The following is a 27,195-nucleotide window of genomic DNA, read 5'->3' on the forward strand; positions in this document are numbered from 1 at the left end:
GTAACAGCAGCATGAGCGTGGCGAAGGTAGGAGGCCATGAGCTAGCCAGTGGGGCACGCTCACACGCACTCAAAGGAAGGCTGTGTAAACAGAGCACAGAGAGGCTGGGATTGCAACACACACAAAGGGGAATAACTTTGTTTGATGCTATTAAAGCTCTAAATATTGTCTAGAGAACCTTTAAAATGGAAACGTAGCAATGTGCAACAAAAGCGGTACGTTCTGCAAACTACTAAACATGGATGTAAACAATGCAAAATTTAAAGTAAAAAAATAAAATAAAAAATCAGCTTTGCAAATGTTTTATTTGGACAGGATCACATTCAACATGTTTGTTAGACCTCAGGGACACACGTGTGTGTGTGTGTATATGTTTTGTTAAATGTAAATATAATTTTTCCTGAACAGGGAACCTTTAAGGTTAGAGAAAGATCATTGTTATTAAAAAAAAAAAAAGTATTCTGTGCTGGTTTGTAATAGTAGGTGAACCGTCTAATGCACTATTGCCCATCCACAGCACCAACCTCCGCACCCTTACACTTTTTACCATCTAGCTAAATAAAGCACACACTATTCTCTACATTGTCGCTGGATATAGGTCATGAGTTGCCGGTCCTTCCTGGCACACTGAGCTGCAAAATAAGTTTGGCTCAGTTTGGCTTAATTTAGCAAAAAAAGGCTCCAAAGCCACACTAATAAATATTTTCAATTAAAAATGGCATTAAAAATTCTTTCACATTCAGATGGAGAACACAGCCATGTCACAACATTCACATCTAATTTTCTAACTTCCTGTAAGTCGCTTTGGATAAAAGCGTCTGCTAAATGACTGTAATGTAATGTAATGTAATGTAATTATACACACAAAGCAAGTTGTCACCCAGAGGAGCAAATTCAATAAAAGAGGTTCCAATTCATAAAAGAGATCTGGAGTTGTTTTCTTGGCTCAGATAACAGGATGGAGGTGAGCCACAGCACACTGACCCCAGCAGAGAAACAGCCTGTTTGTTCTAATTAGAGAGACTGAGGGCGCCGAGTCAACCGCAGAAATGAAAATGAAAACCTTCACCTATGTTTAATGCTTCATCTCAGTTTTTTAAAATACGCTAATTCCTAAATTTATGAGGACAAACAAGCCTGCCTAATCTAAGCCTGGGTTTTGTTTGTGAAGTATCAAATCCTCCTGGACTTCCCATCGTATTTTTTTTTTTTACTGATGGCTGACCAATTAATGTAGCTTGTGGCTGTGGGCGAATAGGCTGTCAGTGCAGCTGTTTGTTGTGGAGCTTGTTACCCTCACTGTAATTAGTTAAACCTGCAAGAATTGGTTGACCTCTAGAAAATATACTCATTAACATCAACAATTAAATTCTTGCGGTAAAACACGGAAACTCTTGCTTGCAGCGAAGATCGATGAAGCACATAACATTTTTATAAATGATGTGGCCTTGTTATTTGTTTTGAACTCAAAGAGGGAAGAAATACAGACAGAAAATGAGTTAAGTTATACAGACCTCCCAGTCTTGTATAGTGTACTAGTGTGTGTGTGTGTGTGTGTGTGTATATATATATATATATATATATATTATATTTGTGATCCTTAAGATTTCTCCAGCTAAGTATGTGTTAGGTTGAAATCTCACACCCTGTCTTTCCCCTACAGGTGTTGTTTATCTTTGGGGAGCTGAAAACATGGCTGTTAATTAACTTGCTGCCGATCCCAGACTTGTAGCTCTCTGTCAACACTTCCTTTGCAGAAATAATCTAAGTGGTCTGGGAAGTCGCAAGTTCACACTTCTGTGTGCATGTGTGAGCAGTTCTGTCTGTCTGTGTGTGTCTGTGAAACACACGATGTCTACATCAAGCTGTCTTAATTTTAAAACACAGTTTTGGTGTGAAAGCGATTTGCTTCCTCATTAGCGTTTCCAGGTCATGTTCACAGCGAAACACCTGGAATCGCTAAATGTACTCTAAATAGCACCTACTCATAAACACATCTACACAGCCACATGCAAATGAGAAGGTTTTGGGTGAAGCAGTTACTTTCTCTGGAAACACAAATCGCCTGGTTTCCCACAACACGTCTGCGGAGAGAACAACATGTGGCACTGGCTTTTGGCCTTCACATTGTGCACAAGCCCAGAGTGCAAGATCATGTGAAGCCTGGTATCGCATGACTAGGTTGTTCCTTCATCTTGTTTCTGGAATGCATGTTGCTGGGGTCTAACATTATTTGTTTATTTTTTTTTTTTTGTGAAGTGCTCCAGATAACTTCAGGAATGACTTCTTCTAGAGACGTTAAAAGATACAAGGCTGAAAGGCAGCTTCTATGAAATTGCACAAATGAGGATGAGCAATTTGTCCCGCCTTTATTGTAAGAGTAAGCCAATGGCAAAAAAAAGTCAGAGATTTTTGTCCGTCCAAGTCAGTTGCATGCTTTCTCCTGTCTACATCAGAGGAGTAGCACTTGCCTGACCACAGCTGGTCTTTTTCAAATACCGTACGATGGCTTCCTCAGCCTGTTGCTCTGCACACACTGATGTACAAGTTCCGCTTTTCACTGCGTGATTTGACTTCAATCCCAAGAATTATTGTTGAAATGTATGTCTGTATGTGTGGAGCCCTGATAATGTTGGCTTGTAGAGCTTCTTTGTGAAGTTCATTCATCAGAGAACAGAAGGATGTGAGGAGACAGCTGTAATGATGCTAGCAAACACACATACGAGGGTCCTTAGGGTCTCGTATGCACTGTGCCAGGTAGGACAAATACACAATTCACGCATGCGCACTTACACAAGCATATCCACAAACAGGCCCCCTTAGGCTGACATACATAGAGCCAGGGCTAGTTCGTCTGGGGATCAGAGAAGACTGAGCTGTTCCAAGAAAATGCAAGGACACAGGCTACAAATAAATCTATAGTTTATAGGAAAGCAGGCTTCCATATGAAACACAGTATTAAAGTGCTTATCAGCCAAAGTGTGGTGAATATACAGGGATTATAACATCAGAATGCTGAATAGATTTATATTTTGGATCAAAGCTGTTCGTATTTGTCTGCCCAGGTTATCCTATGGACCTCTGTCATCGTTATCCAAACAAGACCGAGCCAGTGGTTTCCCTTTCTTCTTAGCTCAAATGAATGATATCCAATAGGCTTGATCTAATCCCAGGAGCTTTCGTTCAATGGACCCATTTCTTCCTGTTCCAAACTGAAAATATCCTCACAGTGCTCTGCTCTCAGAATTCCTATGTTAATCGGTGAGGTTAACTCAGGATGTGCTCATGTAGGACACATCTCTTAGCACCCAATACCCATCTCTAACACACCGTGATGCCAGCAAGCAAACAAGCATGTACTGAATTACCTTCAGTGCTCTCAAACTGTCCTAACCATCTCATGCATCAGCGGACAGGGCAAGTGATGTTTTGCTTGCTTGGAAAATTGTACTTTCACTCTATTCTTTCAGCATCTCAAAGACTTTCCTCACCTCCAAGCATGCCGAAACCAACAGCCCATAGTCAACCTCACCTGCCACAACATTTTCGAAACACTGACATAAACCGTCTTTAACCGTTTGACATGACAAAACACCTGTCTTCAAAGGGAGTGTGAGACCGCCTAAAAAATATCAGAAAACACTCCTTTTGCTGCTTGGAACCAGTATAAACTATACATGATACACACTGCAAGTGATGGGCAATAAAACCCACAGCTTTTTTCTCTAAAAAATGCAATCTTACTTTTAGCCAAAGGCTTTGCTCTCAGAATTGGACAGACTTAATGAGCCTGTGTGGGTTAATTATGGGTAACTTTTTTTGTCCTGGCAATCCAACTAAGAGGCGATATTTATCTGCTTTTGTCCAGGGAGACAAGGAGAATGAATTTCATACTCAAAAGGCTATATCAATGTGCCGGTATGTACGATATATATTTATTTTATATATATCATCTATTTTACACATGGAATGCATGGAACTAGGACTACGGATGTTATCCCCAATTTCCAAATACAGAGTATGGTGTTAAGATTGACTTGAGGAAATCTATCTTCTATGAGTTGGTTTTTTTTATGTCTGCCCTTGCCACGAATTTGCTTGTTCACTGTATTTTGGGGAACAGTTGTAAGGTTCTATTCGGAAGGGCAACGTGGGGCATGAGTCACAATGAGGCTTCAAACTTCCATTTTTAGGAAAACAAGGATTTGTCCTTTTTTTTTTTTTTTTTTTTTCTAATCCCAGTATGAGCAACTATTTTAAAAAAAATAGATATATCCTGCCCACAATTGCTAACTATAGCACACTGCCTCTGAGGGATTATAATTTCTCCATCCATAGCAAGTAATCATATCCCTGCAACAAATCCCTCAGGGCTCAGTCCATGGACGAGTAATAATGTCCCATTTTAGACTCTGTGCCCTCCTTGCTGTCAGCCGGAGAATGCATTAAACCCAGTTTTTTTTTCATTCTGCTGATGACCCTTTGCTGCTTTTGCTAACTTGCAATGTATGTACTTATGAACCCAATGTAAAATGATGGAAATCAGAAAATGGCCAGGTTTTTCCTGCATAGTGAAATACAATGCCACCGCCTCCGTCTCGACAAAACTGACTGTTGTCTTTATGGAAAACACTATTTTTAAACAAGACTACTCTGCTCCCAGTAGACCACATGACACTAAAAACCTGTGCAATACAATACACTGTGCAATTATAGTTATAATAGTTTTTCTGTCTGTACATATATTTCAGTTATTGTGGATTCTTTACTGGTTTCTTTTTTTACTGTTTTTATTGCTTATTTATAATACTCGTTTTTCTTTTCTTTTATCTTGTTTTTCTTTTACTATGTCTCTTGTTTGCACTATAACCTATGCTGCTGTAATCCTGTAAATTTCCCCGCTGCGGGACTAATAAAGGATTATCTTATTTTATCTAACATTGTAATAACTTAATTTTACAATTGATTTAGTCTATCAGTATTTCTGGTCATGTTCTCAGTCTCAAACATAGCTTAACCATGTCATATGATATGCTACTTCAGTAAATAGAACCAATATCACCACTGCAGAAAATTGCTAATGAATATTTAAAAGAGAGGAATTAACATTATATTTCTGCGACCCCTAGGTATCCATTTAATTGTATTTTTCTTTAATCATATAATTATGGAACTCTTTAAATATGTTGCTTGTAAGAAGTGTTTGATGGTACCACCTCCGCCTCATTTTGATTTAGGAAAACCCCTGACAAATTGTGGATTATTTGGCTTTAAAACCACTTTGAGCAGCTTAATGCGTTACCTGCAAGTAGTCAGCTAAAGATCCAGAATCTGACCTTTTCTGCTCTCACTCTATACATGCCTTTTCAGAAATGTTATGGCGAGGGTTCAGAAGTATTTCGAGGAAGACATTGCCCTGATTACCCCCATCACTGATACGCCTTTCTGCAGCATTCCTATTCTTTTGCAAATATTGCATAGCCATGACAGATTTATCTATAGCTGAAAGTAGATAGATTCTTTTGTAGTGAGAATACAAACAACAATTAAGCATCAGTGTTTGAATGTTACCAGATGTAAAACAGGTAGGTAGTATTATAAAATTGCTAAAATACCTGAAAAATCAGTGGGGAACGACCTGTTGGTTCAAAAGGTGAAGGAGTCTATGCAGCATGAGGAAAATAAATACTTGGTAGAGTCAAAACATAAAACCAACATGTCTTTGTTTGCAGTTGCTGCAACTTTAAATGTGGCTGTTAAACTAGACAGAAATGTAAGCAATATAATTGCTGCACAAAGACTTGGAGCCAGTGTTACATGATGAAGATCAAAGCACCCCTGCTGATCGTTTTCTATTTAAAATCCTGCACACTGGCTGTGTCTTGACACACGTCAACTATTAGATAACAAGTGTGCTACGGCTGTGTCGAACTAAAAGGAAGGAGTTTATTTATCTCAGCGGAGGAAGAGGAAGAGAGACGTGGCAAAAACAGGCACATAGCTAAGCAAAGACAATGAACAAAAAAAACAAAACTTAAAATGTGGGTAGGGGCCAGCAGAGAGAAATAAGGATTAGTGCTATCCCTCTAATGTCAGCACCCACTTTGCCATAAAGACACTTTGTTGTGCTTACATCACTGCAAATCTATATAAATCACTTTAAAAAAAAAAAACAGTGTTTAAATTGTTGAGTATATAATCTCCATTACCAGCCCAGAGGGGGCAGTGTGTCGCTGTGCGGGGGATGTTGAGCCCCAGGTCAGGGGGAAACTGCAACATTTATCCCCTCTTACATCACCTCTCGTCTTGACAAAGTGCACTGAGCGCCTCAGGGGCATACTAATTCGCCTGATGTGTATTAGCTCCCCATATCTGCCATTCAACACAATGACAGTAATTTGGCAGAAAGGTGAAAACAAGTCTAGACACAATCACAGACATCGAGTCAGCACAGAAGCTGATATTTTGCTCAAGATCTCTGCTTGTGGAGACATAGAACAAAGCCCAAACACTATGTGAACAGTCTATGTACATGTGAACACTTGAACTGACCTACAGGCAGAGAATGAGACTGATTATTGACACTTTCTTAAAACGATCATCCTCCATATCTGCTGAAATGTGGCTCTTTATAAAAGATTGGTATTGTAATGTCACATAGACTGCCTTTTTTGTATTTGCTGACATGTAAACATCAAACTAAAATAGAGCAACAGTCTGCATGTGTTAGTGTTGGGAGTCAGAGCGCCAGGGGATTGATCTCTGTGTCACAAAGGCAGACGCACACTTTTTGAGGCTAGAGAAATACATTTTTTTTTTCACAGTCGTGTGTCTTATTTAGCATTTTGATTACAAACATGTTTGTTTCTGGTGCAGATTGTAATTCCCACACATCATTGATATTCACTCTTGAAAGCAAATAGTTCAAGGAAACATTTAGGTCCACAGAGACTTACTTACTGAATATCCTTCATTTTCATGAAGGGGAAAACGCTTAGACGCCGGTCGCTCCGTGAGCCCATACGGGGCTCAGTGCTTCTGTTAGACTTCTTGTCATGCCTGCAGTAGTGCCCATTACAGACTTGATTTATTCGGCATGCTGCTGTGAGCACACCCATCTGTGAGCTGCCTGTAAAACTGATTCGTGCAAAGGATCAATTTCCATCTGACTGTTCTATTTGTCTGTGTTCCTGCTCGCTAAGAATAAGCGTTGCGAGAAATGTGAAATGAGATCTAATGTTCGGCTTGGATCCATCATATGCTGTGTGTGTTGGCTTGATATAGTACCGTTATTGTCCATCAGCCATCTAATTTTAGCTATGTCTCTCTACCAATATACAAATTGCATCTTCTGCTTCACTGCGCGGTGTCCTGCTCCCAACCACAGACATATTTTCTGTATTTTTCACTTGTTCAGTGTCATCTTTTAAAATGAAATATTCATTTGTAATGAAGTACGGTATATGCAGATTGCTCTGCATTAGCCAAGGAGAACAAGGCAAACAAACTTTAAAAGACCAAGTCCATGAAAGGATAGTTCCTTCAAGATCTATTTGCTGCTATCTTGGTGCATTAGCATCCTTCAAATGCAGGCTGTATCTCTGATTTTGTCCTTTTGTTTCATTCCCTCTCGCCTCTCTAGTGCCAACTTCAAACTCTCGATGCCCAGATGCAATAGCAAAAAAATATATACTAAAACCAAGATGTCTGGTCTATTTTCAATCTCAGAAACATGACAGATGAAAAAATAGAGGGAGGGAGAAAGCATTCCAGTCAGCGGCGACAGCTTTGGAACCTTGGAGAGCCCACTGCAACCAATCTCTGCTTTACAGGCGTGCAGTGGTGCACTGTGGGAAGTCGGGCTGGTGCACTGTCGCGTTTCAGGAGGAGAGGGAGAGAATGAGAGAAAATGGCAGCAAATGAAGTTGGCGGGCTGTGGAGTATTGTTCCCTCCTGCTCCCAGTAATGAACAGACTGGGGGAATTGGTCCCTGAAGGGCCCCGAGCCTTCTCTTTATCATCTTCTCGTGTGTTCGCCGCACATGGAAACGAACGCTTACCTGTGCACGCACATGCATGAAGATTTAAATATGTGCACTGTGAAGAAGCCTTAGTCTACGACAGACTTTGCACAGCAGACAGGGTCTTCTTTCATCCCTTTGTGTCTGTGTATTGGGGGGTGTCTCATGCATCTACACGTTCAATTACAATGCCTTTGCCCTGGTCAGCTGCAGATGGAGATGGATGATAGTACACAATATTGGCTAATAGTGCCTAGTTTCTAGCCTGACCTTCCATGATACACCTGGCTGTTGCTTCATCTACCTCAGCTACTTGCTGAGTTTGTAATGCTCATCCATAAAATATAATACAGTGATGTTGCTGGGTACGAATCCTGCATAAAATCCAAAAGTAAGCACCCTATTTTTTCTTTGATAACGCCACATTGAGAACAGCAAATCCGTGTTGAAATAATAGAAATAAATGAGATGTCAAAAAAAGAAATACACCAATCCCACCATGGGATTAGCGCTAAACGTTAAATAAAACTCTATTAATTCCTGAAATAATTCATTTTAACTTGAACTGTGGCCGGCCTTAGGAGGATGCCTCTGAGTCACAGATGAATGCAAATGCTCTATTAATACTTTCAGCCTCCTGCTTTATTATTCCTGTCTGTCTACTTTATTCATGAGTCTTACTGTACCCGTGAGTGAAAAGGTATTTCAGCCTTGGTTTGAGAGTGACCTACAAGAGAGGGATAAAGGCCAGATCTTTGAACCAATGGGTGTCTGAGGTGCTGCCATATTGTTTGCCCCTTTTCCAGCAGGAGAAGGAGAAAAAATAATTATTGTGGAACTGAATTCCTTTTTGCTAACTCTGGATCTTCTTATTGCGGTAATTAAATTGCCCAATGGAGGAGTGAGAGCTTGGCCTCACTTCCAGCACTGTAATGTCCGCCCCCTCTTTAACATGGCAAGCGTTATGACTCATAGGGCCTCAGTACAAACAAGGCTGGGCCTTAATATGTGAAATTAAAGAGGTGTTCTCACTTCAAACATGCATTGACCTCGAAACCTCTATTATTGTAGCAACACGATGAGCAGAATCTAAATCTGTTATGTTGCTTTGTATCTACAGTCTGACTGTCTTTTTTTCTATTCCCAGACATCTTTCCTTCCCTCCTTTAAATTCTGCTCTTCTTCTCTTTTCTCCTCTTTCGCCCTTCTCCGAGTGACTCGGCTTCATATCAATCACAGCAATGTTTATTGTCAATGAAATATTTAGTACGAGAGGGCCTGTGTGCGCAGATTGCAGATTTCATCTCGTCCTGAAACAATACATGGTTTGTTTTGACCGATTTAGATGCAGGATCTTGAAGCCAAGTATCTTGATGGATTAGTATGCTATTTCTGTGATGAGGCGTGGATACAGGATCCCATCTCAACGTTCATCTAAGATTGGACGAATGTCAGCACGTAAATATCCTGCCTGGAGGTGTCAGTGTGTAGGTTATGGATATTGAAGCGGTAGACCTGTGCACCGTGCAAGCACAGAAATAAAAACACATGGAACAAATCATGAAGGACCCAGTTTGCAAATCTGTCATCACAAATACAGTGAAATATGAAACAATATGATGCAAGCTTTCTCATTAAGTTGCATATGCCATGTCACGATTGTATCTTTCCCATTTCCCTTAAATTTAATCTCCCCGTTTACCATTTACAAGTAGTGTATAAAAACGTAACTGGTTTATAACGTACATTTTTAAGAGTTTTATTCATGCAATTGTAAACAGTCAAATGTGTCTTATGAAGCATACCAAACTGTATAATTCATTGTCTGTATGAACAATTAATGAATGCTTGACAACACAACATGGGTGTTGATTTAAAGACAGCATTTATTAACTGTTTCCACACATACACAAATCCTTCTCAGGGAGGTTCAAAATGATTTTTAAAATATGCATGTGTTCATAACTCACAAAGCATATTCTATATGTAATAATAACTATGTTTAATACTTAATTATGTGGTATTATTTTATTATTCATTGACTGCTTTCACCAGTAACGGATGCTTCATAAGAGGAATTAAAGTGTTGACCAATACATCAATAAACACTCAACATTGTTGTTAAATACAGTAAGTCATAAAACAATTCAATCAGTTTATTGATACTGCTTATGATTTCTAAATGGTGGTGTTAAAATAAAGTGCTTTTTTTTTTTTTTTTTGTAGGTTAATTATCCTACTGTATAGACTCATAAATGAGCTGGATTATACCAGCACTTTATATAGCATCGATGCATACCGTTTAAATTAATTGTATTTTTATGGAATAAATTGGGCATTCATTCAAGAGTCAGGATTTGATATTATGGGAGGAACCAAAGACTCACATAAAAAAATTGGAGAGTTTTCAAGTGGTAACAAGAACACAAGGCTAGGGAGACGGTAGGCAATATAGTAGCCAAGTGTAATTAAGTGCTGCTGCGGATGCGTTGCATGGAAGTCTAAGTGAATGGAAAGCACGGTAAAAAGGCTAACTAAAGCTGGTGCAAGCAGAGAGCTCTATGATTCAGATCCAAATAAGTAATATTTTAGTGAGTGTGTGCATATGTGTCACAGATACAAGTTTGTTGTTGTATGTTTATATTCTAAGTGTCGGCAAAAGAAGATAACAGAAACAACATGACAGATGAGAGAGATGCTGACCAAAATGCAGATAGTAAATTATTGACTTTACATAATTAAGGCTAAATTTAGCTGACGGCAAAATATCACATTATTAAGAAAAGCTCTTTTAAAAATCATTATGAAAATCTAAAAGCAATAAATCATGTACCTCAGCAATCATCCTAAAACATAGTTATTTTGTGTTATTTCGAATCCTAAATTTGACTTGTTGCACCTTTTTTAAATTGTGCAGTATTGTAATCCTTTAACACTGCTACAGTTGGTGCTGGTGGATAGAAGAGATCAGAACGTCATTGTTTATTTAACTTTTCCTCAAGTGACTGAAGAGGCTCTACAACATTGCTTTGAACTTATGGACTTGAACCAGTCAGATAAAGACACTTTTTTTTATCTATATAAATAAACTTTGTAGTTGGGACATTGCAATTCTCCTTTAAACTTTTAAAACAGTTTTCCAAACATAAAGCTTTGGATATCAAAGGGTATTATATGCTTCCTCAACATAAAAAGAGGGCATTCATAGCTGGCAACTTGGGAAGTCTGTCTAAAAAAGAGAAAATGATAATGGATGGAAAGAACGCCTACAGGGCTTGAATTGAAAATAAACTGCAGGGGACAGTGTGATACGGAGAGATACGGAGTGGGTGGGGAGAGATCGCTTTGCTATAAGCAGCCAGGCCAAATGGTGAGGGGGACAGAGTGAATAAGCCAAACTACTTTTAAACAGGTTTGACACAAGCCCCAGGCCATCTCCTCAGTGCACAGCTCAGTAGGCTGCCCCATTGGCACCCCACCTACTGCCACCCACGCACCCTCTAATGGCCCTCTAACTGCCCACATCTCTACCTCCCTTACGGCCACTGTATGCTTGCTGTAAAATGTGGACCTACGACGGGCTGTTGCGCACAACGAACAAAATACATTTGCAGTAGATTTTTGGCAGCGCTTCTCCCACTTTGGACAGTGTGCACAGGCCTGCTAGAAAAAAGTTAAGTGGAAAATCCTATTTTAATCCCTGTAGTTATTTTTTTTCTTAGGCTTGTTATACAATTTAAGGATAAAGTACTGTGTAGCACAAAACGCAGCTAATTAGGTGTTTTCAGTGAGTTTAGTTTAAAATTCCTAAATATGCCAGCACGTCCAAAGCTCACTAATTACTGAAACCTATTATACCTTGTTTATTTAATCCGTACTCAAAGTTGCCCAAACTGTTATCAGTGAGCTTGTGAGATGTTTGTTGCTATATTTGTTTAACTTTGATAGAGCCAGGCTAGCTGGTTCCCCCTTGCTTCCAGTCTTTACACACAACTAAGTACGTTTCCCTCCTGGCTCTGAATTCAGACAGCTGAAGATTGAAACCACTCATGTCTGTAGGATAAATTCAGGCTGCAACCGGCTAGTTTACCTTAGCATAAAGATGGAAATGGGGAAACTTTGAGCCCGGTCTGACTGAAGGAATTATAATCTCCACTAGATCATATCTATAATTTATATTAAACCAAAAGTGTAAAAACAAAAAGTTGATTAAACCAATTGATGCGGTGGAGACTTACTGGGAAAGTGGCATTGTGGCTGCCAACTCTCTTGGACGGGTGAACTGGTTCCTGCCAGTTTTGCGCACACACTGCAGCTTGCAATAAATTATGGATTTATATAATATGTTTGTGCATCAGTTATCCTTGCAGCGGGGCGGCTTGTTAGGCACTTTGATCACAGCACCCCTGCATGCAAAGCACTAAGCTCGTTGGTAACGGTTAATGATTGGTTAACCAGGGACAGCTATCTGTCTGAAAAAAATGAGCCACCCAACTTGCTGCAATAACTAATTGCCCTTCGGGAAAGAATAAAGTGGAAAGTTAAGTTACTTTCAACACAATTTGTTGTCGTCAGCTCAGTCAGACCTGTTTTTAATTCCCAATTAAACTTTCTTTTAGTATAATTAAGGAGCAGTTGGGGACACAGGCACAAACACTTACAGAGCAGTGTTGGCATGATGTCTTGAATTTCAACAGATTTTGGTAGGAACATAACTAATCGGAAGCAGAAACACAACACAGACTACTAATTTGGAGGCATATGCTGGATCAAAGAGGTTGGCTCTCTGAATTATCAGCTGTGTTTAGGCGTCTGTCTCTGCTGCCTCTGACTTCTACTGTTAATGCTTCAGTGTAGTTTGTCATGTGTTTCTGTGCAGGTATACCACTGAAGATCAAAAGGTTATTAAAGTCTATAAAATACACCAATTCATCCTGCTATTATTTATTTGCTCATCCAACTTGTCAACCCCTCAGTAAATTGTTGCTGCCAAAAATGTTGGTCAGTCCCTGCATGGATGTGGCCTTCAGAGCAGTTTGATAGTATGCTATGAAATCCATCAATTCGGGATGCCTGAACACCACAGTTTGGTCATTTTTTTTTCCCTCTCCTCACACACTTACATGCTTAAAGACAACCTCCATCACATTGACATTGGCAGTGACACTGATGAGACAACTAGGCCACTGCTTTGACACATTGAGAGCAAAAAAGAGAGGGTGGGGAAGAGGAGCGTAATTATTTCTCTTCATTTGTGCCACATCATTAGCTCAGATCAACTGATGATTAGCACCATTAGAAAATACTGTTGACATTGAATGTTCTGATCCAAACTTGTATATTTTTTTATTTTTTTAAAGACCAAATGACTGGATTTAGGTTTGAGTAAAATAAAGAGGGACTCTTTGTAACAGCTTCCCTATGGAGAGGAGGGGGAAAAAAAACACATCTGTTTTTGTACCCAGGACAGTTATGAAGATTGATCAGTCAATTTGCAATGACTGAACCTTATCTCCTCTGGAAAATTGTCTCAAAGCATGTGGTCTTAGAAAAAAAAAATTGCCTTTTGAGCAGAGCGCCTCTGTAGACGTGTGTACAGGTTTTAGTGTAATGTATTCACAACACCTTTTGTGTGTGTTTTCACGTGTTTGAGCACAGGTGTGCCGTTTCTGTTTTGCTGCACATGCATGCTTTGTCGTACGTGGGCATTGTCTGTATCCAGGAGCTGTCCTCCCTGTCAGGTCCCAGGTATTTATAAATCTCGACAGTGGAAGACGGATCACCGAGCCTCAAGCTGCCACACATCCATCCTTCCAAGGGCTTCCAAAGACAGCCTTCAACATGCATTACTCATTCCCATGCTGCTCCGAACCAAATTTTCAGCTGCTTTCCATTGGTTTTGCCTTGCATGCTGGGAGGTTTTGCGTCAACGGGAAGCATTGGGTGTGATGATGCCAGCAGAGTTCAGTAGTGTGTCTTCAGAGGAGCAACTTTGTTCTTTTTGAATTTCTGCTTTCCCTCTTGCCACTTTGAATGACACTGTCCCCCGTGTAGAGTGCTTACGTTTCCTGTGGTGCGCTGTCTGCCACCTCAAGTTGGTTTCGCCTGTATTTGTTTGCATATTTGTGTACGCCTCTCTGTGTGTGGTGGAGTCTGAGAGTGCCTGTTGTGTTGGGGAAAATAGTTTTTAAGAGATTTGTGCCCATGCTGGACATAAATGTACATAATCGATATCAAAAACATTTCGATCCATTTGTTAGTCCGTCAGTAGGCCTGTTTCATTTAGTTATTTCCACTTTTAGTGTGTGCATTCATCCTGCAAGAAGAAGACTGTGTACTATCGGATTTGTTAGCCAGGCTGATGTTGTCGGCTCCAAAAAAAGTCTAAAGCACCGTTTTCTCCCTGCTGTATCTATCATTTGTTATGTGTGCGCTGAAACAGTGCTGCAGATTTTACACCTGCTATTCCCTGGCGTTACATTTCAGTAGCAGTTTCCCCGGCAGCAGTGGTCAGCCTGCTGTGATAAATCAGGTGCTGAGGGTATTCATTTCCATACCCCTATCCCATTTTGCGCCTCTAAACAGAAAATAAAATGTATATTTCATGAAGCAAAACATTCAATTGTTAGTGGTGTGCAAAACCTTTGGGTTTGTCCTTCATACTAAAGAAACACACCATTTGACTGTTTGGACCCTATAAAATGGATGTAAATCTTTAGTAAGTATCCCCTTAAGAGTCTACAGCCATGCTAGCTGCCCTGTGATGGTGTAATTCTCATTGTACAGAAAACCAAACTTTGACAAAAAAATAATCTAATTTGTACAATGAAATAGTACTTGACCGACAGTCTGACATTGGGAATCCCTAGAGCCACTCTGTCGTGCCACTAAAAATATTGAGTTTTCACATCAGGCATTTCAGCCCTCTTGTTCAGTGACTATTGAATGGGCATTAGCCTGGAGAACTTGGCAGGATGCTGGATGGTTCCAGCTCCAATCCTCAGACCAGTCAGAAAAGTAAATGACAATTCACTCTGAGTAATAACCATAGAAATCATATGTTAAAGTGCTGTTAAGCAAGGTGCTTAATCCCTGACTGCTACAGAAAAGCTGCTTAGTTTCAGGAGACAGGAGATGACTCTGGCTGGACTAAGCAGCCGTTGGGTGTGATGTGTGTAACTGTTTAAATAGTTCCAGGAGGCCGGAGCTCAAACAAGCTTGGGAGTTCAGCACAATTCCCTGAATCAAAAATGAATATAAATAATTTACAGAGGATCGGTGGAATTCATGAGTGCATAAAGAACTTTAGATGCTCAATTAAAATTGATCCAAAATATTTGTCCTTAATAAAGGGGTATATTTACAAGCAACACAATTTAATTAGTTTGAATAAAAAATGTACATTAAGTTTGAGAAAGATCCACTAATCCTGGACTGTAGCTATATTGCACCCTGCTCTGCCGTTGAGTTTAGACATATGCAAAGTGTCTCAAATGTCTTATCAAATCAATTCTTCTTCTACGCTGTCATCTCTGAAGGTAAGTTGGTTGTTGGCCTGCTCTTCTGGCCTTGTGTCAGGGTTTAGCACTGTATCAAGCAAGCCATCTGGCTTTGGCTTCATCTTGAGTGCCTCCAGTCTGGTAACAACTTTTTTTTTCAACTCTGAGGTGGCTTGGGGAAGGATCAGATCGTTCCTCTACAGTGGGAGGCGGAAGCTTTGTTTATACTCGTGCTTGGCACAAAAGCGCAAGCCTCCACAGACGGCGCTCAAGCATGTACAGAGGCGTTTATACTTAATGCGATGTTTGCTAAATTATTCTCCTAAACACCAGAGGGCATACAAACAAAATTAACTGCGAAGAATCAAAAAGACAAGTAGTGTAACTCGTAAATATGCTCATAGACTGTAGGTGTAAACAGCAAAAAGCCATAAACTAACCAGCCACAATGCAGAAGAGTGATTGTAATTGTCTGTAAACTCATATATCATATTCATGGACTACTTTATTGCCTTTATACAAGCCCTGCAAAGAAAAAAGTTAAGTATTACATGCATTATAAAGAAACGAAGGTTGAATACCCTGGAAACAATTGGATTTGTCTGGCAAAATATATACCTAAATTAAGATTTGATGTCTCTAAAGCATTTAGAGCAAATTGGCCTTCTGTGCATAACCTCTAGACATTGGCGCACAGGCCAAGTTACAAAAATTCTGCCGGCTGTAATTACATAATTTTCTGGAGCGAGCGTTTGGTTCACTAAGATATGCATAAAATGATACTTTCCATTTCCTGTTATTATCTGTTGTACGTAAGTAGTACGTAAATAAATAATAAAAATGTTAGTTGAAAATATCTTAAAATGACTTTAAGGAACTTTTAAGTGGTCATGAATCAGTCTCATTTTAATAATGATGACTCTATATGACCTACATAAGTAATCGAGAGCATCAGCGAGAAGATTGGCTACAGTTATTCTTAATGCTTGTCTTTGGTGCCATCGGGTCGGATTCTGTGCAAAATCTGATGAAATCATGCAGGCTCAACAGAAACTCCTTCAGCTCAGACTCCAGTGGGGCCTCCAGCAGCGACAAACCCACCAAATACTATTTATAACTTTAAGATGTTACACACAAAAAAAAAATCCTAAAAAGAGAAACAACTTTCTTACCAACGGCCTGTAAATGTTCAAGGGTATGTTATCCAACCAGGAGGTTTATTGGATTTCCGTTTTCCAAGAGAGGCACATACACAATTTCACATTTTGCGTTTGAGATATCACTGTGTCCATTGATCAAAACGTCCAGATAATGTGCTGCTCTCCGCTTCCCCTCCGGCGTTCTTTTATTGTGTCTGAAAATTGTCCAGTCATTTCTGCACACCCTGTTATGTTGGATTTATATTTCTCTTATGTAAGGTAATAAGTGGTCCAAACTTCACAAAAGCAGACTCTTCTTCCGCAATATGATATGCAGTATTACATTTTTTTTCCAGCCGACCACTAGAATTGTATTTACTACCCACAGTAAACTGAATTGTATTTCCTCCAGTGGGTCAATTAAAGTTACTTTGTCTCCTTCCTCCTCCATCTCCTCTTTGTCAACTGTTTCAGTCTGATCTTCAGTTTCTGTCTCACTCAGTCTATTGAAATAATGACTTATAGGCTTCATACTTTGTGTATCTAACTTGACTCACTCTTAACGTTTCACAGCTGTGGCCAAATGTATTTTGTTTTGGGGTTGTCCGTTTGTCCCATTTCGTGGTCGCTAGGACTTTGATGAACAGATTGGAGTTTGGTGGTCAAATGTGAAGGTCACTGTGATTTCACATCCGTCCCTTTCTTGTGAACTCTATATATCAGGAACAAAGGATGAGAAAAACAATGATGATTTTTGTCAGACATGGATGTAAACCGCAACATGACTGATTGGCAGAAGGATACAAGCACAAGACGGTAATTGTAGTTTTTGTTTTGTAGAAAAGAGTGCTGTCTGGAGTGCCCTTTGTGCTGCTGAGTTAATCAAATGTTTTTTTTATCAACAGACAACATTGATTCAGCTCAGTGAGCATCATTATGGTCATACTTAATGACCATAATCAAAAATATAGATTTTTGTAACACGTCTTGCTCGACATGACAAAAAAAAAATCAACCTTAACAATATGTTATTTGCAGATATTCTCCTATATACATTTTTCAGCTCAACACATCTATTTAAGGTTTAAAATGCGAGTGAAAAGCCAGCACTTCTGAGCCCTGTAGGTCAAAAATCGAATCAAATAATTGGCCAAAGAGTTGCATAATGGTTGCGTAATATTTTCCATTCTCTTGAAAAGAGCATGTGTGATGTTGTGGCTGGGCAGATGGCGAGTAGCCTATTTTAGACTCTTTACATCCCATGTGTCGCCTACTAGAATATAGTAACCACTGAATAAAAACGTGACAAACGTCTTCCTTGCCGTACAGTACACGTGAAATCTGTGCAGCATAACATTTCTATACTGTGATATACGTCAGTAACTCTGCAAGGGGAGTTGGTGACCTCGACATTTTATGACTCAAATAGAAGTAGTATTTATGAACTCTTGTCATAATGACTTTTATATTCCCCTTTATTTAACAGGGGAAAAACCTAATGTCCCTTTTGTCCAAGCATTACGGGTGTTATCCACAAATGTCTCACTTATCTAATGTAAAGTATGAGAAACTGCTCACATCTACATTTGGGATGTATGATGTTTGAGTAAGTATGTGTGCAGTATGTAGACCTGATAACAAATTCTTGTCAGTCTCTTGACTGTATTGTATTGCTTAGGTTTTACTACAAAAATGCATTCTGCATGACTCCTTTGGCTGAAAAGAGATCATAGCAAGAAAAATAAAGGATTTTGCTGCCCTAATCCCATCAGTGTGGATTTTTCTGAATCATAAGCCAGAATCTCTCTCTGATTCTCAGAGGATCCAGGACTGTGTTGCAGTAAATCCTCTGAGATACGTAGACGGTACTGCATAAAATGCCTAAAGATGTATCGGCTGAGTCAATGGATGCATACTGACACACACCAACACACGGTACACATTCAGTACAGACACACTATCATTTTAACTGACCGCAAATGGGGTTTTTCAACCTATATGATGGATTGTTTCCTTTATCCTCAGGCGGTTTTGGACCTTTATTTTTGGGCCTGCTCTACAAAAGGGAATAGCCACCAGGGACAACACTGCCTCCTCTAATCCACCAAGTTCTAAATCTCCAGTATGATTCCAGTCTCGAAGAACAATACACCCTTGAGCTTAGGGAGAACCGAGAGGGATATAGAGAGACGGGGGACAAGAGACATTGGAATGGAGAACTACTGAAGGGAGTTGAGAACGTGAACTAAATCCTTTGTGAATACAGAATACAGTGTTGAAAAATGGCATATTAAGGTTCAGTGGATGGTCTTTTTGGCCCAGAAGTAGTATTTTGCTATTGTAACACTTGTGCAAAGGAGTTTTCTTTTATTCTATCGTTGAATTGCATCAGTCCATTTAATACCTTCATATTTGAGCTTCTTCTCAATAAGCACCATAGTCCATAGCTGTTTTGAGCTTAAACATATTGTAGAATTCACCTGCTACAAGTTTTTTTTTTTTTTTTTTTTTTTTTTTTTAAAGGTCACTCAATGTAGTTGCGTTTTTAGGGAAACTATTGAAAGAGACTAGAGCTAGAGAAAGATAACAGAGATATGAGCTTAACGAGACGGAGCTAGAGTAAGACCTTGTGAAAGCATGGTACACTTAAGATACCAGTATTTAGAGAACACATGGAGCAACGTTGTGCTAAAGGTGGTAGGTTACTATGGAAAAGGACAGGGATCCCTTTAAACCCACCATCCTGCCTGGATCAAGGGAAGAACAGCTAAACTCCCTGTGGGTCCATTGAACAAGAAGGAAAGATAAAAATAGGCCTTCTTTCTTCTGACAAGGAAAAATGTCCTGGGTTCAAATGAACATCCACTGAAAAGTCCTCCCTCCAGGCACTTTAGCTTGAGATTTAGTGGGAAAACTTTAGGCTCAAAACTCTGTCCATGACTCTTTGCTCCTCTTCTTTCCTCCATACTACTAATACTTATCTTGTTTGGCAAAGAATACCTTCACTTGATCATCATTATGATTTTGGACTTTACTTATTTAGGTTTCAACTTGATTGTTCATTTGGTAATTTGGTGCCTGTGCAACGCATGATACAAGTGGTAAATATGTCGTGATCCTTTTGTGGCAGAGTTGGGAAAATCTCTCGTTATGAATTAGTGAAAGCAGTCAAATTTAAATATGTTGTACAGCTGAATAGTCATGTCAAGACAATTACATTTATATAGCCTAATTTCACAGTTCATAATTTTGCCCCAAAAGTTTAACTTCTGTATTGTCATCAACAGTATTCTGTAATTATAAATTAGCAGTTGCAGTTGCATCGTTGCAGTTAAATGATGTATTATAAGCTGCTTAGAGCTAGTGTTGGTATATTAAACAGGTCATAATTCTCTGTGGATTATATACATTTTATATTGCTATGAAAACATTTCCTTCAAACATTTTAATTTATTCAAGTGTCTTACAAAAAAGTACATATTACAAGCTTCCATCCGAACACATCATTATAACATTATAATTTACCTTATCCCAATACTGAACAGATCCTGAACTCATCATACTGTAACTGAATTGAACCTCCCTGCGTTAGCTGTTTGTTCTCCTGCTGATTGTTGTTCAAAATCTAGCATCAGTGATCAGGGATCTAGTACAAGTTGATCACGTGTTTTCTTGCCCTGCATGTTGTCAGGGACATTGCATACTCTATATAATCTACTATTGATAAGGTCAGAACCAACAGTGTATTGACTGTAGTCGGTAGAGGAGTCCCAGCAAATAGAACTAGAATGTAGCCTGCATATCATCAGGTTATTTAGTGATGAACCCAGCAAACTGTGGCTACATTCAAAGCGCCTCATTACTCCCAGTAGATCACGACTTTTTTATTGCCTATCATGTCAGAGTAAATGTATGATATATTTGGTTCCAATATAGCATAGTGAACAGCAAAGTGCCATTAATTTGGTTCATTTTGTGTCAGAGAATGAAGGCAGTGAGCGGAACAATAAAGAGAAAAAGAGAGACTTGGTTGAGCCGAGTTGTATATGGCTTTTGGCTGTTGTAAAGAGCCGTTGAGGCGTTTGTATAAATTATTCAATCTTAATCCTCATTTGGAAATACAACAAACCTTCAATGTTGGCAATAGGTCTTGAGAGTGATGCGGTTTGAGAGCAAGAATGGGGCAGCGATGCCATTATAATATTCTCGCCGGAGCATTTTCTGAATCTGCAACAGCACTGAATAATGAAAATGCCTTTACCCAACAGATTCATTCACTCTTTAAACAGCAGAGATATGTGCGCAGGAGGTAGAATACCTGATGGTAATTTGAATTTGCCTCTGAATAAAAGGTAGCAACCGGCTGTAAAACACCTGGGTGTGTATTTCAGGTGTGTCTTTGTCCTGCTCAGATTGTGTGTGTCAACCTGCATGTGAATTTACGTGTTACAGTGGTTTCAATATACTGTCTGAATGCATGCAGGAGTGTGCGTTTATGTGTTATTGTTTGCATCAGCCATTGTTAAAGACTATGCATCGCTCCGTGGCTGCATCTCTGCTTTGAAAGTGAATAGTGGGGATTCTTTACTTAAGCATGCCCCCTTTTGGCCTCTGAAATGTACGAGCCTATTTCCGCATAATGGCTCTATCGTGTAGCCAGCTCCCTTGGGAGCCTCGTTGCTCGCCCGGCTCTGCTTTACTAACCCCCTCCTTCACAGAAGTGTGAAGGGGGAGACGAGGAGGAAAGCAGGGAGCGAGTGTGCTATACCATGCTGTGATGAGTGAACACTGATGAGGGACAGTTATTATGTAGAGCTTATTATTCTCTCTCTGCACTGGGGGGATTGTCAGTAGCGGCTGCAGCTATTCATTAAAGCTATGAAATATGACCCGACCCATGGTGTGTGTGTGTGTGTGTGTGTGTGTGTGTGTGTGTGTGTGTGTGTGTGTGTGTGTGTGTGTGTGTGTGTGTGTGTGTGTGTGTGTGTGTGTGTGTGTGTGTGTGTGTGTGTGTGTGTGTGTGTGTGTGTGTGTGTGTGTGTGTGTGTGCCAAGCCAACAGATCACTGGAGCTTTTGTAGCAACTAGAACTCACATTCACGTTTTAAGACTTGCTAGAAACATTTATGTCGTACTGCTTGTCTGCGCTGCCTGTTTTCTTACTTATCGTTAGACACATCTGAAAAGAAAGGTAAGGACATTGTCTAGTTATGACTTTTTAATGGTCATAGTAGAATAACTGGATAGAAGACTCCTACTCCCTAAATACATCCTTTTTGTAAAGCTTTCAATAAAGGCAGATATACTCCTCCAGGCTGCTATTGTTCCTGTGGGACTGTTGGCAGTAGCTTCTTTTTTTTTTTTTTAATTCATCATCTCCTTTTAAGTTGACAAGGCATTGTGTTAACAGGGCCTATACACACGCATTAATGGAGATGTTAGAGCGAGACCATATACAGGCACCCCTAGTTCATTGCCTTGCTCAAGGGCATTTCGGCAGGGCCAATGCACACTTCGTATTTGGTCTGCATGAGTTGTGTTTTCCGTCTATTTTATCCATTGTTTGTTGTTCCGTTTTCATTATAGCTGCTCTAAGTTTGCACGCACAGTAATTGTCACATATAATTATTAATTATGTTGCATCTCAATTTTCTAGTCATATCCCTACTCAGAGCAAACATCTAATTATAGAGCTAAGCTGGTTTCCTCTATCTTTCAAAAAGGTGGTGATGACCTTTTTACTAATTTGCTTTCTAATTTCTTTGTGCTAGAAGTGAGCAATTAACTTGTTCTAATCACAAAGTGCTGAGGTCCCACTATGTTTTGCTTTATTACAATCTGGTGTGTAGGTCACAAGGATAATGTTTAATTAAGTGGAAAGTGGACATCGAGTGAAATCTATGCTTCTTTCCTCTGTCCAAGCCCCCAACCGTCTCCCACTTAAATTAAAAATAGGTCAAGGACCCGTAAGCCCCAAGGAACATGGGCTGAGCCCTAAATCTCTTAACCATCTTGCCACCAAACCTCATTACCTATCACCTCACCGGGTATTTCAATATCAAAGCCCACCCCTTCTTCCTTCTCTCTTACCTTTTAGTGCCATCCACCCCAACCCCCCTCCGCCCCGTCTCCCCAGCCCCGACCTGCGGTCTCCTTTTTGAGATGATCTTTACAGTGATTAATGCAAGAGGGAGGTTGAGACCCTGCTGCTGCCCTATCTCTGAGACCTATTTCAAATCTTCAGCCATCTGTGGGCTCAGGCTGATGTGAAGGGCTCCTATTTTAGTCTCCTTGTATTGCTTTGTTTATGCATCTGTGTAATCAGGTCACAATTAGTTGGCAGAGTTCAGTGTATTATGGGAAAACACCCCACACAGCAACATGTTTTGGGTGTGTTTTTCATTGGTGATAAATCATCATGGGATATGTGAATTCATTGCTGGGTGTAAATTTTCCTTCAGTGTATCACGTTTAAATAGTCTAATAGTTTGTTCAGTGGTTCAGAGTGTTTTTATTGCTTTTTGTCAATGTAATTTACTGCTTGTATATTAAACATCTACTCATGCTTTTTAACGTTTCCTATAGAGGGATATTCAGTGTTTTTTAAATATGTGAAAATGGCTTCAATGTAAGCTTTTATCAAGGCTATATTTTTGTCTGTGGGATTCTGCAGATCTGAGCAACTGTTTGTCACTAGTATAAATGACAGGTCTCGGTGGCCATTTTTCATGTGGTTGCTAGGGTAACAGGTTGAATCAAAGAGGTGCTCTCAACTGTGTGTGTGTGTGTGTGTGTGTGTGTGTGTGTGTGTGTGTGTGTGTGTGTGTGTGTGTGTGTGTGTGTGTGTGTGTGTGTGTGTGTGTGTGTGTGTGTGTGTGTGTGTGTGTGTGTGTGTGTGTGTGTGTGTGTGTGTGTGTGTGTGCCCACCGCTTGTCTGCATGACTGTAACTGCATGATTATTTGAGTGTTTCCCAATGGCTCAAAACCTCTTGAAAGGGTATGAGCTGTATAATTTGTTCAAACAGTAAACCAATTGAATAAGAAGGTCAATGACTGAGTGTTTTGGGATTATGAGGATAATGATCATACTGACGGATAAGGGCTTCCTTAAGGCAGCTAAGAACAGCCTGTCTGCGCAGATAGTGTGTGAAACACGTTTTGCCTGCAGTAGGACAATCATGCACGTTTTTTATGCTCAGATTCCCTCAAGCAGGCCGTTCTATTTCTTGAAATCATCGAGATGTTACGATCAGGGTTTCAAGATAGGAAAAAAAAAGGTTCACTAAAACTATGACCGCTAAGACTTCTTACCCTTTTTATTGCAGTCCATGACACCTTTCCGTAAGTGTCTGTATGGCCCACAGGCATTTTGTGAAAGGTGCCAGGCTTTAATTGGTGGGCCAGTGATTTTCCGTTGTTGGGCTATCGATTTCTATTTGCATAGTTATTTGTTGATGGATACAAAGCCAGTGGCAGTCTATTGATCAAGCTTACATAGGCAGCATTGAAAAGAGATGGGGCAAAGGTAAGAGTGAGGGCTTAACCTTTAAATTAGCAGTGGTAGACAAATATTATAGTTACCTTAGTGCTGCCAAGTGGGAAAAATATGGAGGTTGGGGAAAACAAATTATCAGATTTGTTTTATGAATTTTGATTTTTTTTAAATCATCTTATTCTTCAAAATTGGCAACCAACCAATCAACAATGACAAATGATAAACGTGACTGACTATTTTAAATGCTTGTCTGACCGCAATTTAACAAAAATTAGCCTCCTGAATTGCTGTTCTTAATGACTCGAGAGGGATATATCTAGAGGGCACCTAGCAGGCTAACCAAACTAGCTGCATGTTTGTTCGTGTGAGACTGTGGGTAGCTGTGTGAGCACAATGTGACTCTGTATTCAGTACCTTTTTGTCTGCACATTTGAGGCATATACATGTTCATTTCTGCTATGTTACTTAACCTAAAACAACACCTTCACCGAACTTTCAAGAGCGCTGTCTTATTGTTAAACTTACTGAATGAGAATATAGAATATCATTAAATGAATCAATCCACTGTTCATCAGTACCCAAAAAACACAAAATATCAGAGTTTTGATTCTCAACATTATAGAAACACACCACTGAGAAGGAAATGCAATACGTATCCAGTCAGCTCCTTAAGAATTGATGTAGTATGGTGTAGTCCCTGCTGATTCCATTTCACAAAAATCTTGCAAATGCATTTGGGAATGTGCGGGCATAATCAGTCTAATTTTGACAATGTTTTTAAAATTCGACCGGCTCGATCTAGTTTGTACAAACAAAACTGAATTTGCTCAGATTGTATAGATCTAACAGACATTTGAGGCATTGGTTAGAAACTGCTAAATTAAAAATAGTCAGGAAGAAAGGCCTATTGAAATAGTGCCAAAGCAGGAGGCGCAAGTGGGAACAAGTAATGTTTTATTGAATTCTTTAAGACTGTGTTCATATTGTAGTCGTACCATTTTTACGTAATGGTACAGTATCTATGCTACCATGGCATTTTGTACTTTTGTCCAAAGCAGTTTTCATAACAAATACACTACAGTGTCCTTACACTATTTTTAAAACTTGATGGTCGGATTGGACATTGTACTGGTTCAGCAGTAGGTCAGATCATCCCAGTTCTTTCGAAGGGTGTTTGTGTTTACTTCTTGGTTTGTGCTGCCTTGCTTCAGATCAATCCGTAGCCAGATTAGCTTTGTTTAACAAGGTTTCTGAGGCCGACTTTGACACATCTTGCCTGCTCCGCCGAGAATTCATCACATTGAGGAGAGCCAGCACAATCCCACTCAATCCCTCTTCCATGCTAGTACCAATGACAAAGGCTCTAAATGGATTAGTGTAGGTGATTATTGCCATTGTCACCAGTCAATAGCTTTTGGGTGCGTGTTGTGTGGTGCCGCCCAAGAGTGTGTAGTGTGTATGTGTGTGTGAGTGAGCGTATTAGCGAGTTGTTGTGTTTTAGCCTTCCATGTTAACACCTAATGAAAACAGCATCCTTGTAAGAGATTTGAAGGTGCCGTCCTCACCTGGTAGTGTGGGATGTTGCAAAAAATGGAGAGATGAGGAGCGTAGCAAGAGGGGACAAGGGTCAGTGCAGTGTCATGGGTAAGGAGGAGGGAGGTGGGGGGGTTGCAAAATGAGAGAGATTCACACTACAAACTGCATTAGAGACCCTGCCCGCAGAGAGTGAAGGAAGGGGGGGGGCTACACCCTCACATAGCAGGAAGTGTTGGCCACATATCAGTCAGCCAGGAGGACGGGTGTTGGACAGGACACGAGAGGGAGCTCAGGGAGATGGGTAAAATGAAGCAGGCGGGGAGGGAGACCGGGAGAAGGAGAGAAACAGATGGATGGAGGTGTGATGGAGGCAGCAGGATATCGACAGGGGAGGAATTGTGTTGCAGGAGCTCACTGCCAGAAATATGTTTCCATCATGCAGATAGTCGGAGAGAAAAAGAGTGAGAGAGAGGTGAGCAACACGGAGCTATGTATTGCAGCAATGACAGGGGGGGAGTAGAGGGTTCGAAAGTCAACTATAAATAGCAAGACCCCTGAGGTGATGATTTTCAGTGGGTTTAAGTGCACAGCATTATGTGCAAAATAGGGGGTGTGTGTGTGTGTGTGTGTGTGTGTGTGTGTGTGTGTGTGTGTGTGTGTGTGTGTGTGTGTGTGTGTGTGTGTGTGTGTGTGTGTGTGTGTGTGTGTGTGTGTGTGTGTGTGTGTGTGTGTGTGTGTGTGTGTGTGTGTGAGGTCAATTAAAGTGCCTCCGAATAAAGTACCGCAGGAATGAGTTCTCAAACCCAGAAATGAATTAACGTTTTTGCACTTCTAGTTCCCTCGTCTCGAAGTCAATGGATTAAAAAAAAAAAAAAAATAGTTTTGATTAGGTGCCCAAAATAAGGTCTGCGGTTGACAGAAGCTTAAAACGTACTCACATTTTGTTAATATTCGAATTTGGAAGCTTTTATGTGTCCTAAAAAAGGCAGTTGCTAGCAAGTGGGTAGTTGAGTCTACAGTGGTATTAAACATATCACGGCCAGCACTAACCCACCTTTAGTTTAGTGGGTGTGACATGAAGTCGTGCGACCCTGATGTAGTTTGTTTTTAAGCCTAACGTTGGCCTTTTTTTCTGACAATTGTATTGTGCTTAAAAAATCATAAACGTAGTGTTCATTTGGAAAATTGATGTTGCCGTTTAACATGTAGGTAACATAAAATTGTGTTTGCCACAGAGCTTATTTTCTGCAATAATCCAAAATCCAATTGAAATATCTCATTGCTGATTTTGTTGAGGGAACCAGGGCGATTCTAACTTACGGGTTGATCTACAATAATATATGTCATCCCTGCAGCACTCTATATGACCATCAAATAAAAGATAATGAGCAAAACCCTGTGTTTCTTGCATTATGTGTGTATTGTAGTGTAGTGTGTTTGGAGTAAATCATGTGCTGTTGAATGTGTTTCTGGAATGTGTGCCTGAATGCTGTTTCGGTATTGAAAA

The sequence above is a fragment of the Anoplopoma fimbria genome, chromosome 23 (genome assembly GCF_027596085.1).
Source record: "Anoplopoma fimbria isolate UVic2021 breed Golden Eagle Sablefish chromosome 23, Afim_UVic_2022, whole genome shotgun sequence".
In the NCBI taxonomy this organism is placed as follows: domain Eukaryota; kingdom Metazoa; phylum Chordata; class Actinopteri; order Perciformes; family Anoplopomatidae; genus Anoplopoma; species Anoplopoma fimbria.